The sequence below is a fragment of the Rhamphochromis longiceps genome, linkage group LG3 (genome assembly GCF_057381845.1).
Source record: "Rhamphochromis longiceps isolate RC_006_pf linkage group LG3, R_longiceps_female_GT1.1, whole genome shotgun sequence".
Lineage (NCBI taxonomy): Eukaryota > Metazoa > Chordata > Actinopteri > Cichliformes > Cichlidae > Rhamphochromis > Rhamphochromis longiceps.
This window is the reverse complement of record NC_140559.1, coordinates 45,108,708-45,121,703: the sequence shown is the minus strand read 5'-3', so window position 1 is coordinate 45,121,703 and position 12,996 is coordinate 45,108,708. Positions and strand designations below refer to the sequence as shown.

The window sequence follows — 12,996 nt, the reverse complement described above, 5'->3', positions numbered from 1 at the left end:
ACCATAGCTTTGTAGCTAGCCACTAAGCGGCAGACCATTATCTGCCACTTAGCCAAAGTTCAAAAACCCTACAAACATTGTTGGTGTTCAGTTTTCTGTCTTCATTTATGTCCGAAGTGATAGGAGAACTGTTTTAGTTTTTTAGAAATCTCTCAGTCCGAACTTGGTACATCAACTTTAGATCGATGCTAGCAAGGTTCCTGCTAACCTCTAACGCCATTAAACCTTGTAAATCCTCTTTTTGATAGATGCCTTAATGTTCAACTACTGTAACAGCTGGGAGACCACCCACACAAATCATTTTATTGAAGATGAAAGACTTTGAGACATTTCAGACATTTCTAACTCTTGGTGACGTCACATTGTTTGTTTCAGTTTGGGAACAGAAGAGTTTTGGACCTGGAAATGGCTAATGACACCAGACTTGAGAGGCAGATTCCAAATATTTGTCAGGTCAGGAGTTTCCCAGCAGTCTATGTATATAGACCACCTATAGAGGCTAAAAAGGAGAGCACAAATGAGAAAATTGAAGACCAGTCAGGTAGGGTTAAAGGGATTAGGTCAGAGGGGAAGATTAATCTCACATTAATAGCTTGAATTAAGGACTTTGTTCACTGAGAACTTTTAAAGATTCAAAACATTTCAGCGATGTGAGAAAGCAAGAAATGAGCTGGAGGGCTTAAAATAGAGATGCTGCTGATCCAAGATGAAGGTTAAAGAGTCAATAGAAGGGCAGGAGCAGGTCAATGGGAGGGGCAAAGGCTCGCTGTCTCTGTATGTGAATTGCTTTTTGATGCCTTCAGAAGTCTATTAAATCTGGCTATCATCTCAAAACCAGTAATCCGACCAAGTGACTGGAACCCTTCAATCACTGCACAATCTCCCTGCAACAGCCTGATGATAGGAATTGGCTGAGAGGGATTTCTGTTTTGCAGGAAGCTTGTTATTTGTGTTGAGAGACTTTTATTTCAAGCTTTAATGTTATATTAGCAAGTTGGAATGATTTTAATTATGTAACTCCACAGAGTAGCGTGAACATTTATTCTAAGCAGTGTGGATTTGGAATGTACTCAATTATTTGTTCAGAGAGAAGGTAGACCACTTTTGTCTTTCACTTATGAGGATTTTTTTGTCAACAGGTAGTTCCCTAACCACCCACCTACCCCATGCCACATTTCACATATACTGTAAAGACTGAAAAAAAAAGCTTGAATAGCAAAAGGTGAATAAATCCTGTTCCTCCTCAGCTTCACCACAAGGTAAAGTTGGGAAAATATCATTGTCATGTTGTAGCAACAGCCAGGTGTCAGCCAATCACAATCATCTAGTTTCCAGCAGAAACAAATGCTCAGTTTTTTGTTTGTTTGTTTGTTTTTTCTTTTAACCACAACATTACAAGAAGGAATAAAATGGGGTTAGCGCACTGCTGCTGTGTCCACAGCTTTTCAGTTCTCGAATACAATAAACAAGCAACAACCTTAGCCATCTCAGGGTGCTGAGAAAACATAATACTCACCAGTCGGAGGTGAATATGTAAATCATGTTCACAGCACAACAGAACCCCAGAACAAATTTCCAGCAATCTAGGGAAAAAAGAAAGTGGAAACCTCATGGGGGCACTAAAGAAAAAGTCAGGAACCCCCCCTCCAACTCAAACCCATGAATGTTTGAAGAAAATGTAATGTAATAATGTAATGTCAGTCTCCACAGTAGTTACCAAGACACTGAAATCTGGACCAAAGAGCAGGACTGACTGTGTCATTCTCTGATCCATCCAAGCAAACATGTTTTCCTTTGTGTCAATCTTTGAACTGAACTGTCCCCCCACCCCCACCCCCTTCACTGGTGGAAAGAAACCAAACTTCAGTTGACAATTAGTCAAATCCAGTTGCACTTCACTGATGCAAGAGGTCTCTGCTAACAGGCTGCAAGCAACATGATGACTAATTCTTGTTTAATTGTGCATACATGATCCACAAGGCCCACACTGTTGCATGCAAATTGACCACATCTAAAGTCCTTCTAATATCCTCCTTCATAATAATTGCTGGTCATTTCTTAAGCCGTGGAGTAGAGAGAGCAGTGCGTTAACTGTGTGCCCGCCACAAGGTATGGAGCTAATTGCAGCCTCCCTTTGGTGGAGAGCTCATCATGGAAATGTAATGCAGCAGGCAGGCAGATGGAATTAAATGTAAGCTGTGTATCTGGAGAGTTTGTGAGTGTTGCCATGAGCAGCCCTAACTGGCACTGATGAATGCACGCCTCTACCTTCTTTAATAAAAATGACAGTTGGGCAGCAGAATGGTCATTTTCACTGACAAATTGTGTTATTCATCCCCAGCACCACCCCATCCAGTCTGACAATTTGCTACCTCAGATGCAAATTGGCGTTCATTTGTTGCATCTCTCAGGAAAACGGCTAAAATGATTCTCACGGTCAACGTCTTAAGAGTTTTTTATTTGTGCGGAGGATCAAATAACAGGGATTTACAGGCTACAAATTGAGTACTATTTAAGTTTTTTTTAGAGCAGCTCCATTTCCTTACACTGCAAAGTCCACTGGAAGAGTTCTACAGTACATATAAAATGGTATAATTTTGCAACTAACGTCAGAAGTTTGGCAACAGATCTTTGAAGAATGCCATCTGCATTGTTTTTTTTTTTGGATTTGCCTTTGTTCAAATTGAGTTCAATTCAATTCAGTTTTATTTATATAGCGCCAAATCATAACATCAGTCGCCTCAAGGCGCTTTATATGTATTACTGTGGTGGATATCAAACCATGATTACGTGCTTTTCAACTTCCAGTAATATGATCATTGATTGCAAAGAAGCTATACATTTACCATTGGGGGTAGAATCCGGTGTTCTGACAAAACGTCCTACCGTAAGTAGTTTATGCACATTTCTGCTGTCACAGAGTAATTCCAGCACAAATCTAAGTAGGTATGGCGGATGGCCACTTAACGTTGCCCATCAGAGTATGCTTGTAGCTCACATTCATAAAGCCAGGGCGGTTTGCCACTTCATTTTACCCGTTAAAGTATGCTTGTAGGTCACATTCACAAAGGTAGCATGGTTTGGCACGTGATTTTACCTGTCAGAGTATGTTTCTAGCTCTTATTAACAAAGACAAGATGATTTGCCACTGAATTCTAGCTGTAAAATTATGCTTCTAGCTCATATTCACAAAGGATAGGATTGTTTGTCACTTAATTTTAGCAGTTAAGGTATGCTTCTAGATCATATTAACAAAGGTAGGACGGTTTGGCACTTAATTTTACCCATCAGAGTATGTTTGTAGCTTATATTCACAAAGGTAGGACGGTTCGCCATTGAATTTCTTGTTGTGCGCATGCATAGAATCAACGGGTTGGTTTGTCAGGTAGGATGGATTCCCAGAACACCGGCAAGAGTATGTGGAAAGCCAACTTTATTTATAAAGCACTTTAAATACAGCAACCAGTGACCAAAGTGCTGAACATAGGGATGGAGAAACACTAAAATAAAGGGCAAGTGCAGCAGTTCAGAGAGGTAGGGCGGGGCAAGGCCATTTAAGAGCTTAAAAACAAATAAAAGACTTAAAATGAACTCTAAAATTGTCAGGCAGCCAGTGCAGTGAGTATGACGGAGAAGTAATGTGCTGTTCCAGTTAAAAGTTGTGCGGCACCAGCTGAAGACATGGCAGGCAGGACTGGCTAACACCAACATCTAAAGAGTTACAGCAATCCAACCGAGTTGTGATGAAGGCGTGGATTACTGTTTCAAAATGATCTTTCGACAGAATGCTTTTTATTTTTGCCAACTGTCTCAACTGAAAGAAACTGAGAAGAAGAAATTCCAATAAAATCTGTTCATATTTATCTTGATAGGCATGAGAAACACACACACACTTACCCAAGTGTTACAGTAACAAAGCCTGGTTAAAACATGCCTTCCAAGTAATTCAACTATAATTTTCTAATCTCCTGCTGTTATTAATAGCGTGAGTCCGCAAGTGAGCTGAAGTGAAATTAAATATGGTAGCTAAAGTTGGTTGGACCAGAGTTATAGGATAAAACAAGCTGTAACTAACCTACTAAAAAAAGAATATAAAGGCAATTTATAAGGGATTTTACTCTTCTACAACCGTTATCCAACCAACATATTTAACATACATGGACTACCCACTGGGATCCCAGAGGAAGCAAAGATTAACATACTCTCAGAAAAATAATAAAGGGAAAACTTATTTCTTTCAAATCAACAAACAGTCAGCCATCCCGAATCTGTCATCTCTCCAGCGTGCCCTCGGTCTAAGACACGGCCTTTGAGGACTTACCCAAAACACATCACTAATTGAGCACTCCCATATGACCAAACTTCTCTCTCTCTTTCTAAGGCTGAGTCCAGACACCTTATGGAGGAAGCTTGTTTCTTCTTCTTGTATCTGCAAGCTTTTTTTCCCCTCACAAACCAGGCCATGATCATAGGCAAGGGTAGGAACTTAGATTACCCAGTAAACAACCAGCTCTATTTTCACCCTCATCTCTCTCTCTTTTCACCACAGCAGAGTGGTATAACATCCATTGCAGACGCTGCACCAGTCTGTCTGACAGTCTTCCGTTTTATTCCCTGGAATCTTGCTCACTCTCGAACAAGATTCCAAGATGCTTAAAATCCTCCACTTGGAGCAGCAACTTGTTGAGCATCCCACCGTTTTCTGAGAACCACAGCTTTAGAGTTGGACATGCTAATTCACATCCCAACCACTACAAAATATAAGGAATAATAATCATAGCATCAATTTAAGCTCACTAATATCAGCACATTCCTATAGGGAGATTGCTGAAAGGACCCAGGAGGGAAAAAAGTCCTAGCACCTCATATAAAACACTGGGACTTAACCACAAGGTAATTAACATAAATGTACCAGGAATGCAACGTCGGCCACTAATGCAGGTTATGTCATCGGTGCTACAGATTCAGAAGTTTAAATAAGTACATGCACCAATGGTATTAATATAATTTGAAATATTATATTCACAAATTCGGATGTTCATGCTGGATGCTCACCTGGCAGGCTTTCCCATCAGCCTTTTAAGGGATGAGGGGTAAACCCACATATGCAAAAATGTGTGCTTTCACTTGGGTCATATTTGTATTTTTAAACGCCACAACTCAAAGCAGAAAAAGAAACAATGCGTGCGATATTATTGGGAACAAAATGATTGGCAAAGTCATACACAGCTGGAATGATACATCTGTAAAAATATGACAAAAATGGCGGAGTGCACAGGCCCCAGCTGGATGAGGGTTAATAGCTTAAAAGATCAAGAAAAGGGAAAAGGTTGGGGACCACTGAATTAAGTTGCCTTCAGTTTGTACAGACAGACCACTTTACAATAAGAGCAAAAAGGTCAGTCCACCCAAAAAGCAAGCATAAAGCAAGCCTATCCCAGCTGACCTTGATGAAAAGCGAAGTACACCCTGGACAGCTTGCCACTCCATCACAGAGAGACAAGCCATTCACACCTCCAGCCAATTTAGACTCACCTAGCACACATGTCTTCAGGCTGTAGAGGGAAAACAGTGGCCCCAGAGGGAACCCGTACAAGCACAGCGAGAACATAAAAACTCCACACAGATGGACCTGAGTCGACCAGCAGATTCAAATCCAAAAGTTTCCAGCTGTGAGACCGCAATCCTGCACCATCCTCTGACCTAGTGTGACACACAGAACAAATACAATCTCAAAATACATCTCAGACTCAAGGATAGGAGGTTAATCTGTAATATTGCTTACAAATGAAATGCTCCAAAGCTAATATTCTTCTCTGCTCTCAATATCAAAACACACAATGTACTTGCTCTGGAACATTTTTGCCTGGAGTGCAGAAAGTAAAGCTGAGATTAGCCTTAATTGTTATTCCTGTCTCATAACCTCCTAGTTTCCATTTTCCAGCCTTTAGTTTTTGATGTTTCATGCTTAACTTGTTACTCACAACACCAAACACAAAATAATCCATTCTGATAGAAATCAACAGCCTAACAAGCACGACATCTGCACGCAACAGTAACCGTGCTGCGATGATGAGAGCAAAAATGCACATTGCTTTGTGCACATACACCTGAGCTCGTGTGTGTGTGTCTCTGTGTGTGTGTATCTGAGTAATCTTGTTCAATTGATGGATTCGGGGGACTTTCGTGAATTAAGTCGCCTTCAGTTTGCTGTCGCACATCCACAACTTAATTCTCATTGTGCACACGGTCAGCTCATTTGGAATTCACAGCCATTCAGCTACCTAATTAGTTCACTAAGTCCCTTCATAAAGAGCTATCGATCCTCATCCCTGCTGGGAATGAATTAGGAGATTTGAATATTGCTCTTTTTCCTCATGAACCCCCAACCACGCACCCACCCATGTGACTCACACACACACACACATTTACAAACACACTTCTTCTAGCTTTAATTGTTGCGTCCCTTCCTCTCGCGCTCACTTGCATGCTAGCCTTTGATGAGGTATGAATATTGTCCCCAGCACATGCAATCTGATTTCCCGGCATGGTCATGTGTACATATATAGCAGAAGGGTCTACATTATCTTACCCCACCTGTGTGATCTTACGGCTGCGGGCGTGATCAAAGGGAGGTGGACGCATCTTTGCACACAGTAAGAGAAAATGGTGGTGGGCCTGATCGGCCTGCACTGTAATCTTCTGTGAATGCAGCCTCAGCACTGTCCCACTCTCCAAGTCTCTTTCTGTGTGTTTTTCCTGCTCCCTCCCGGGGTTACTTTCTAACCAACACGAGCAGAGCAGGATAAGTGAAAAGTGAGGATGTGCGGTGGGGGGTGGGTGTCTTCTGCCGTCACTCCCACCACCACTGCCTCCTTCCTCTCTCTTTGCAGTGTCCATCTGTCATCTCTTTATTGTTTGTTTATGTGCTTCCTAGGTTGTTATTGCTCTTTCTCCTATCAAAATACTCCTTCCTCCATGCTTCTTCCCTCAATATCATCTTCAAGCCTTAGCACCTCCTCTCCCCACACACACACACACACACACACACACACACACACACACACACACACACACACACACACACACACACCGTTATTTTGTCTTCCTCCACTCCTGTCACTCCTGAAGTCTAACAACAGCAAAAATGTCTACACTTACACCATAATGTCTCCATCCACCCCTGCTTGGACTTACTCATTCTTTTCTACTTTTCTTTCTTTTTTTCTTCTCAAAGTGGAAATATTTGAGGGTATCAAACATGGATGACTTGACAGATAGTGCTGCTGTTCCTCGGTACTGTCCTTGATGCATTATCGGTTACTACTTTCAACATTTTTATTATTAAAAATGTCAGTGCGCCCCAGGGTGGCTGTGGCTACATTGTAGCTTGCCATCACCAGTGTGTGAATGTGTGTGTGAATGGGTGGATGACAGGTTGTGTAAAGCGCTTTGGGGTCCTTAGGGACTAGAAAAGCGCTATACAAATACAGGCCATTTACCATTTACCATTAATCCTCCTGTTATGGGGATTTTGGAGGGATTTCCTGTGACCTTATGTCCTTCAGATTTTGGAAAAGACCGCCTCACATAGACAAACAAGGAGGTTTAAAAAACATGATTTTCTGGGAAATTGCAGTTCTTTGTGTGTTTGCCGGTGGCCAATTTTGATTACCTTTTTTTCTGATGAAAACAAGGTGATAACTAAATTAAAATTTAAAACATGATGGCAGAGACCGTGATGAAATGTATCGAAACTTTCATCAACAAATAAATACAACAAAAAAAGGAGATGTAGGCAGGGGGAAAGTGAAGAGCAGTCATATGGGCATATTTTGCATTTGATGCCAAGGAAAATAAGATCCTTTATAAACCTTGTGGAGCAGCGCCCACCGGTAAACATTTACACTTTGAAGTTTAACTTTCAACTTTAGATAAAGTCTACAATAATCTTATGATGTTTAGTTGACCACTACTAGACTATAACAAAAAAAAGATTTAAATGCTTAGTTATGACTAAAACTAAATGACATTATGGTCAAAAGACTATGACTACAACTACATCAAAATTTGCTGTCAAAATCAACACACTGCTGCGTGTGTGTGTGTCTTCAGACCGACATTGTGCACTTTTTTTCACCTGAAACATTATCCCCTCCACCGAGAGGCGCATCTTTACAGGAAACTTCTGCTTTAGAGCAAATTTGTCCACACACGGAGAGATACAAACACAGACATATGGCTCACGTCCCTACTGAGAGTGGTTGTGGGGGGGGATACACCGGAGAGCAACATAAACAAAAATCATGTGAATGCAGAGGCATTGGCGATGCGGACTGCCGACTCAGCGCAGCCTTGTTTAATTACTGTTCACCTGGGCCAAAGGCCTAATGGAAGACTTGGCTGCAGGCCCAGACAAACAACGTTCCACTTGGCTTCAACTGTTAGAAAATCTTGGGTCTGGCTCATGCGGGCTTATTGGAGTCGTCGATCCACAAACGGCTAAGACAAACTGCAAACACAGTCGACAACATGGGAATTCTCATTAATGACGTATCTGCGTAGGTCCAAGAGCCGACTACTGTGCTGATATCATAAAGTGGACTGCCAAAGAAAGTCGGCATGCTGATAAAATGATTAAAATGCGATCCTCAAACGATATGGCCTGCTTTTGTTTTTTAGTTTGAGTTTTGTTTTTATACAGACCAATCTATGGTTGGTCATAAATTAATGGAAACAAAAGCTTTACTATGGTTCTACATAATTTAATCCATCCAATTTATATCTTTAAATGACCAACACTTGTACCATACATATTTCTCAAATACATACAAATGTTGGCAATTTAATAACTGTCACTTTTAATGCATCAATTCATGTTATTCTTAATATATGGCATTATTTAGCTTATTTGTGTGTGCATTTGTTAGCATAAGCATCTGAGTGATTAGACAGCTTCTAAGAGCTAGGTGTAATAGATTGGTCATGTGACAGATATGGGACAGAGTCAGCATTATAGTTTCTCATTTGGAGTCTGTCCTATTGATTTGCCCTACTAAAGTCTTGATTGAAATTACAGGGAAGACAGCTTCAGTCAAATACTCAATAGTCGGGCTCCCATCAATTACACAGAAAAGAGATTGTGGAGGGAAAACGGTGCTTGTGAGAGGACTGATAATTTCGCAGTCTGAATTGACTGTAATTTATCTGTGAGAATAGGAGGCATTAATCTGTAATGTTCAGTCCATGATCACATTCAATATAGAAGTAAAGAAGAATCCCTCAATTTTAAGACTTCTAACCAAACAGTCCTTCAGTTAAATGATCATTTTGGCCATTTGTTCCAGCTGTTTCGTAAGACTCACACAAGTGTTCCAGACACACAGTGTTTCTGACTTAAAATGGCCACTGGAGGAGGTAAACTTATTTGACTTTCCATGAGGACGCTTCAATTCTAGTGTTGGAAAAACTGTTAAGTTTTATTTTCACTCACTGTTTGGTTTCAGTTTTGGTTCAGTTGGGTTTACTCTTTGGCTACATTAATTATGTAATGTATGAGGCACATTCGTTATGCTGCAACATCATGCTTCCATGGTAATCAACAAAGGCACAACACCATATGAGCATGTAATATTTATATAGTTACTATTAGGGATGGGTATTGATAAGAGTTTCACGATTCCGATTCCATTTTCGATTCTGTTTAACGATTCGATTCTTTATCGATTCTCTTATCGATTCTTTTTAAAAAAAGGAGAACACTAAGCTCGATTATCTTAGAACTTTGTTTTATATCTTCTCTTTGAACAAGATAGAAACTTAGGAGTAACATGGCCTTACAAACCCAACAGTGAGATCTTAAGAGATCCACAGCCTACGGCTCTTCAATGGGGTGTCACAGGGTCCCCAGGAAAAAAATTTGTAAATGTAAAATAATAAAATTAATATTCTTCTGTAGCAATAACAAAGTATAACATAAATTATTCTGTAGCAATTACACAAGAATATCCAGTAATGTCCCTGCCTACAATTAAACACATTCACTTACCGAAAATCGGGGCATCTGCTGTGGCAAATGGGTGCAAGCCTTTGACCACAAACTTAGTCACTGCTCGGTGACATTCGTCTATCCTGGCCTGAAAGGAGACGCTACCGGTAGACTGCAGCGACAACTGCCAGCATCTGGGCCAGACTCTGTCTCTCTCTCTCATCATGGTCACCTAAATGCACAGTAATAGCAGGTTTTGTAAGAAGGCAGATCGCACTAACATAATATGCACTGTTAGTTGATTATTTACCTGTCGCATTAACGGGAGAGGACGTACAAACGTTACCGCTGCTGCTGGGTTGAGATTCACGAGTCCGGAGCGGAATTAAAAACACGACATTCATTTAAGCTTATCGTGTGTTTTGTGAGCAAATGCTTTTGCATACTCGTAGTGTTTCCTCCCTTAAATGAAATATCTACTTTTCAAGTATTGCAAGTTGCCCTGTTGTCATCCGTTCTTCTAAAGTATAACCAACCTTTGAGCGTTTGAGCCGCTTAGGCGCCGTGTTTCCTGCCAGGTAAATGACGCTCCGCAACGTGGTGACATCATTCGGGGCGACTGGAATCGATAAGGGAATCGTTTGCAAAAATGGCAAACAATTCCAAGGAATTGAAACAGTGGGTTTCGATACCCATCTCTAGTTACTATATAGCAGAGGTGGGACCAAGTCATTGTTTTGCAAGTCTCAAGTAAGTCTCAAGTCTTTATCCTCAAGTCTCAAGTCAAGTCTCAAGTAATGTCAGGCAAGTCAGAGTCGAGTCTCAAGTCACTGGTGTAAAAGTCCGAGTAAAGTCACAAGTCTGAAATTTTGAATTTCAAGTCCTTTCGAGTCTTTAAAAAAAAAAAAAACACGAAAAAAGCATGTTGCAGTTATGCTAAATGTAAATATTAGACCATGTAATTTTTAAATCTGTGTTTTTCTCAACACATGACAAAATACGGTAGTGAACTTAGAAAATATACACAAATTGTGAAATTGCACCTCTTTAAAATGCAGCTCAATTAAACCTAGCTCCAAGAATAATTTTCACCGACAGTTCTGAGATAAGCTGCATGTTATTCTTGGATGCGGTTGTAGGACCGGCTTTAAAATCGCATGACAAAAATATCATACACATTAAAAAAAACTGCATCACCAATGTAGCCTGGACAACATTTGCTAGTTAGATGAAGTCAGCTATCTCATCGTAGCATATTTATATGCATATTTATAATCATACGGTTCTTGGAGTGAGCGCACACACTCATGAAGTTTAGTAACTTCAGGTCACTGCAACAAGCCCAGGTACAGTTTACCGACGGATGGGTACAGGACCTTGAAATGCACCGTGTAGAACAAACGACCATCGTACGTATCATAAGTTTACCAGTCTCACAAATGGTCTTCATAGATACATATTCGTTAACCGTTTATTAATAGGACCTTTGAGCTCAAGGGTAATTAATTAGCAGTGGAAATAATTTCTGGTACCCATCACAGAAATGTAGCAGTGACAATAATATTGTATGCTGTAATCGTACTGGGCAATTAGTGATACAAAAAACCTGTTTTACCCTGTGAATAAAAGTATATGTTTTTGTCAATGTACCATAATAACAGAAGCGAAACGCAATATTGTGTCAGGACAATTCACTATTTATGCACAATAAATAAAGGAGCATAGCGCGACAATTTCTGTTCAGCGCCAGACTTGCTTGTAACCTATATCACTAATTATGTTATGAAAATGACGTATTAACTACTAAAAAACACTGACCTTCGTGTAAATGCTTGGAGCAGACTAACCTGTGAGCTGGAGTGTTCTGGGACGTTATATTTGATCTTTGAATGGCTGCAATCCAGGCCATCCGTCGCCTGTTTGTCACTTCGGAAACACGGCTTGAACAATTTCTCTCAACGACGTAATCCGATAACAACCGATCTCTTTATCCGTCGGCAGAATCCTTTGCGGTTCTACCCCTGAATGACGTCACATTTTCAATCTCTATATAATATGCATGTTGAATTTTATATTTGGGGTAAAATATCAAGTCTTTTCAAGTAAACCGGTTCAAGTCCAATTCAAGTCCCAGGTCATTGGTGTAAAAGTCCAAGTCAAGTCACAAGTCTTAGAACATTTTTTCAAGTCAAGTCTAAAGTCATAAAATTAATGACTTGAGTCTGACTCAAGTCCATACCTCTGCTATATAGTTATAATATACTTATTCACACAGCTGCAGGAGGCACAGTCGTAACCAGCTATGAGGTAAAGAGTTCTACAAAGTTAAGTTCTGCTCTCAGTTACCTTTCTTTACGTTGTGTTTCTGGGTTAGGGTGAGTCAGTGGCTCAGCAGGCCATTTAGTAAGTAATGTTTTTCCTTGGACTATTATAATTTCAAAGGAAGGAACATTTATATTGTGTTATTTTATTTCACTGGTTAATACCCAGTTTCTCCTGCAAAAAAAAGGAAGTTGCACTAATGATTTTCAAAATTTATATTTGATTTTATTACAACTGCAGGACGCAGTGTAGCCTTTTAAACTGGTCATATAGGCACGGGTGGTGCACCTTAAATGTGATACACCTCACTAATTTCTAAACCCTGGTTAGACCCTGGCCAGAGATCTCTTGACTTCAAAGCAACTTTGCTGGAGCAGCTTGCACATATGATCTATGTAGTCATTTTCTTGAGGAAAATATTCCCTTTTTAACATAAGGTGCACCACGTCATAGTGAGTATAGTGAGTAACATGAATGATATATTATTTTTTAGTGTGGTCAAACAGCAGTAATGTTTAAATGAAAAGACAGACCTCCATGCTATCCTGAGTCACCTGTGAACCAGTGAGCTTCCTGTGATTCGTTTCTGAACTTTCACCAAGAAGTATGTTGAAAAGTGCGTTAAAGATACTTTAACTTTTTGTCACTTTTCAGTGAAAATGATGTAGTTTCCTGAAGTTTATGAG

General features: G+C 40.2%; 1 long non-coding RNA gene across 3 annotated transcripts in view; it reads right to left on the bottom strand.

Moving 5' to 3' along the window:
* LOC146674989 (uncharacterized) overlaps positions 1–10,553 on the bottom strand; it is a 132,874-nt gene extending 122,321 nt beyond the window's left edge. For 2 of the 3 annotated variants that reach the window (XR_014909792.1, XR_014909794.1), the window contains exons 1-3: positions 10,299–10,553; positions 10,049–10,220; positions 5,536–5,703 (exon numbers count right to left, since the gene is read on the bottom strand). This is a non-coding gene — a long non-coding RNA (uncharacterized LOC146674989). Of the gene's footprint in view, positions 1–1,516; positions 1,584–5,535; positions 5,704–10,048; positions 10,221–10,298 lie in introns of all 3 variants that reach the window. The other variant, XR_014909793.1, reaches the window with a different exon arrangement.
* Positions 10,554–12,996: the final 2,443 nt, after the last annotated feature.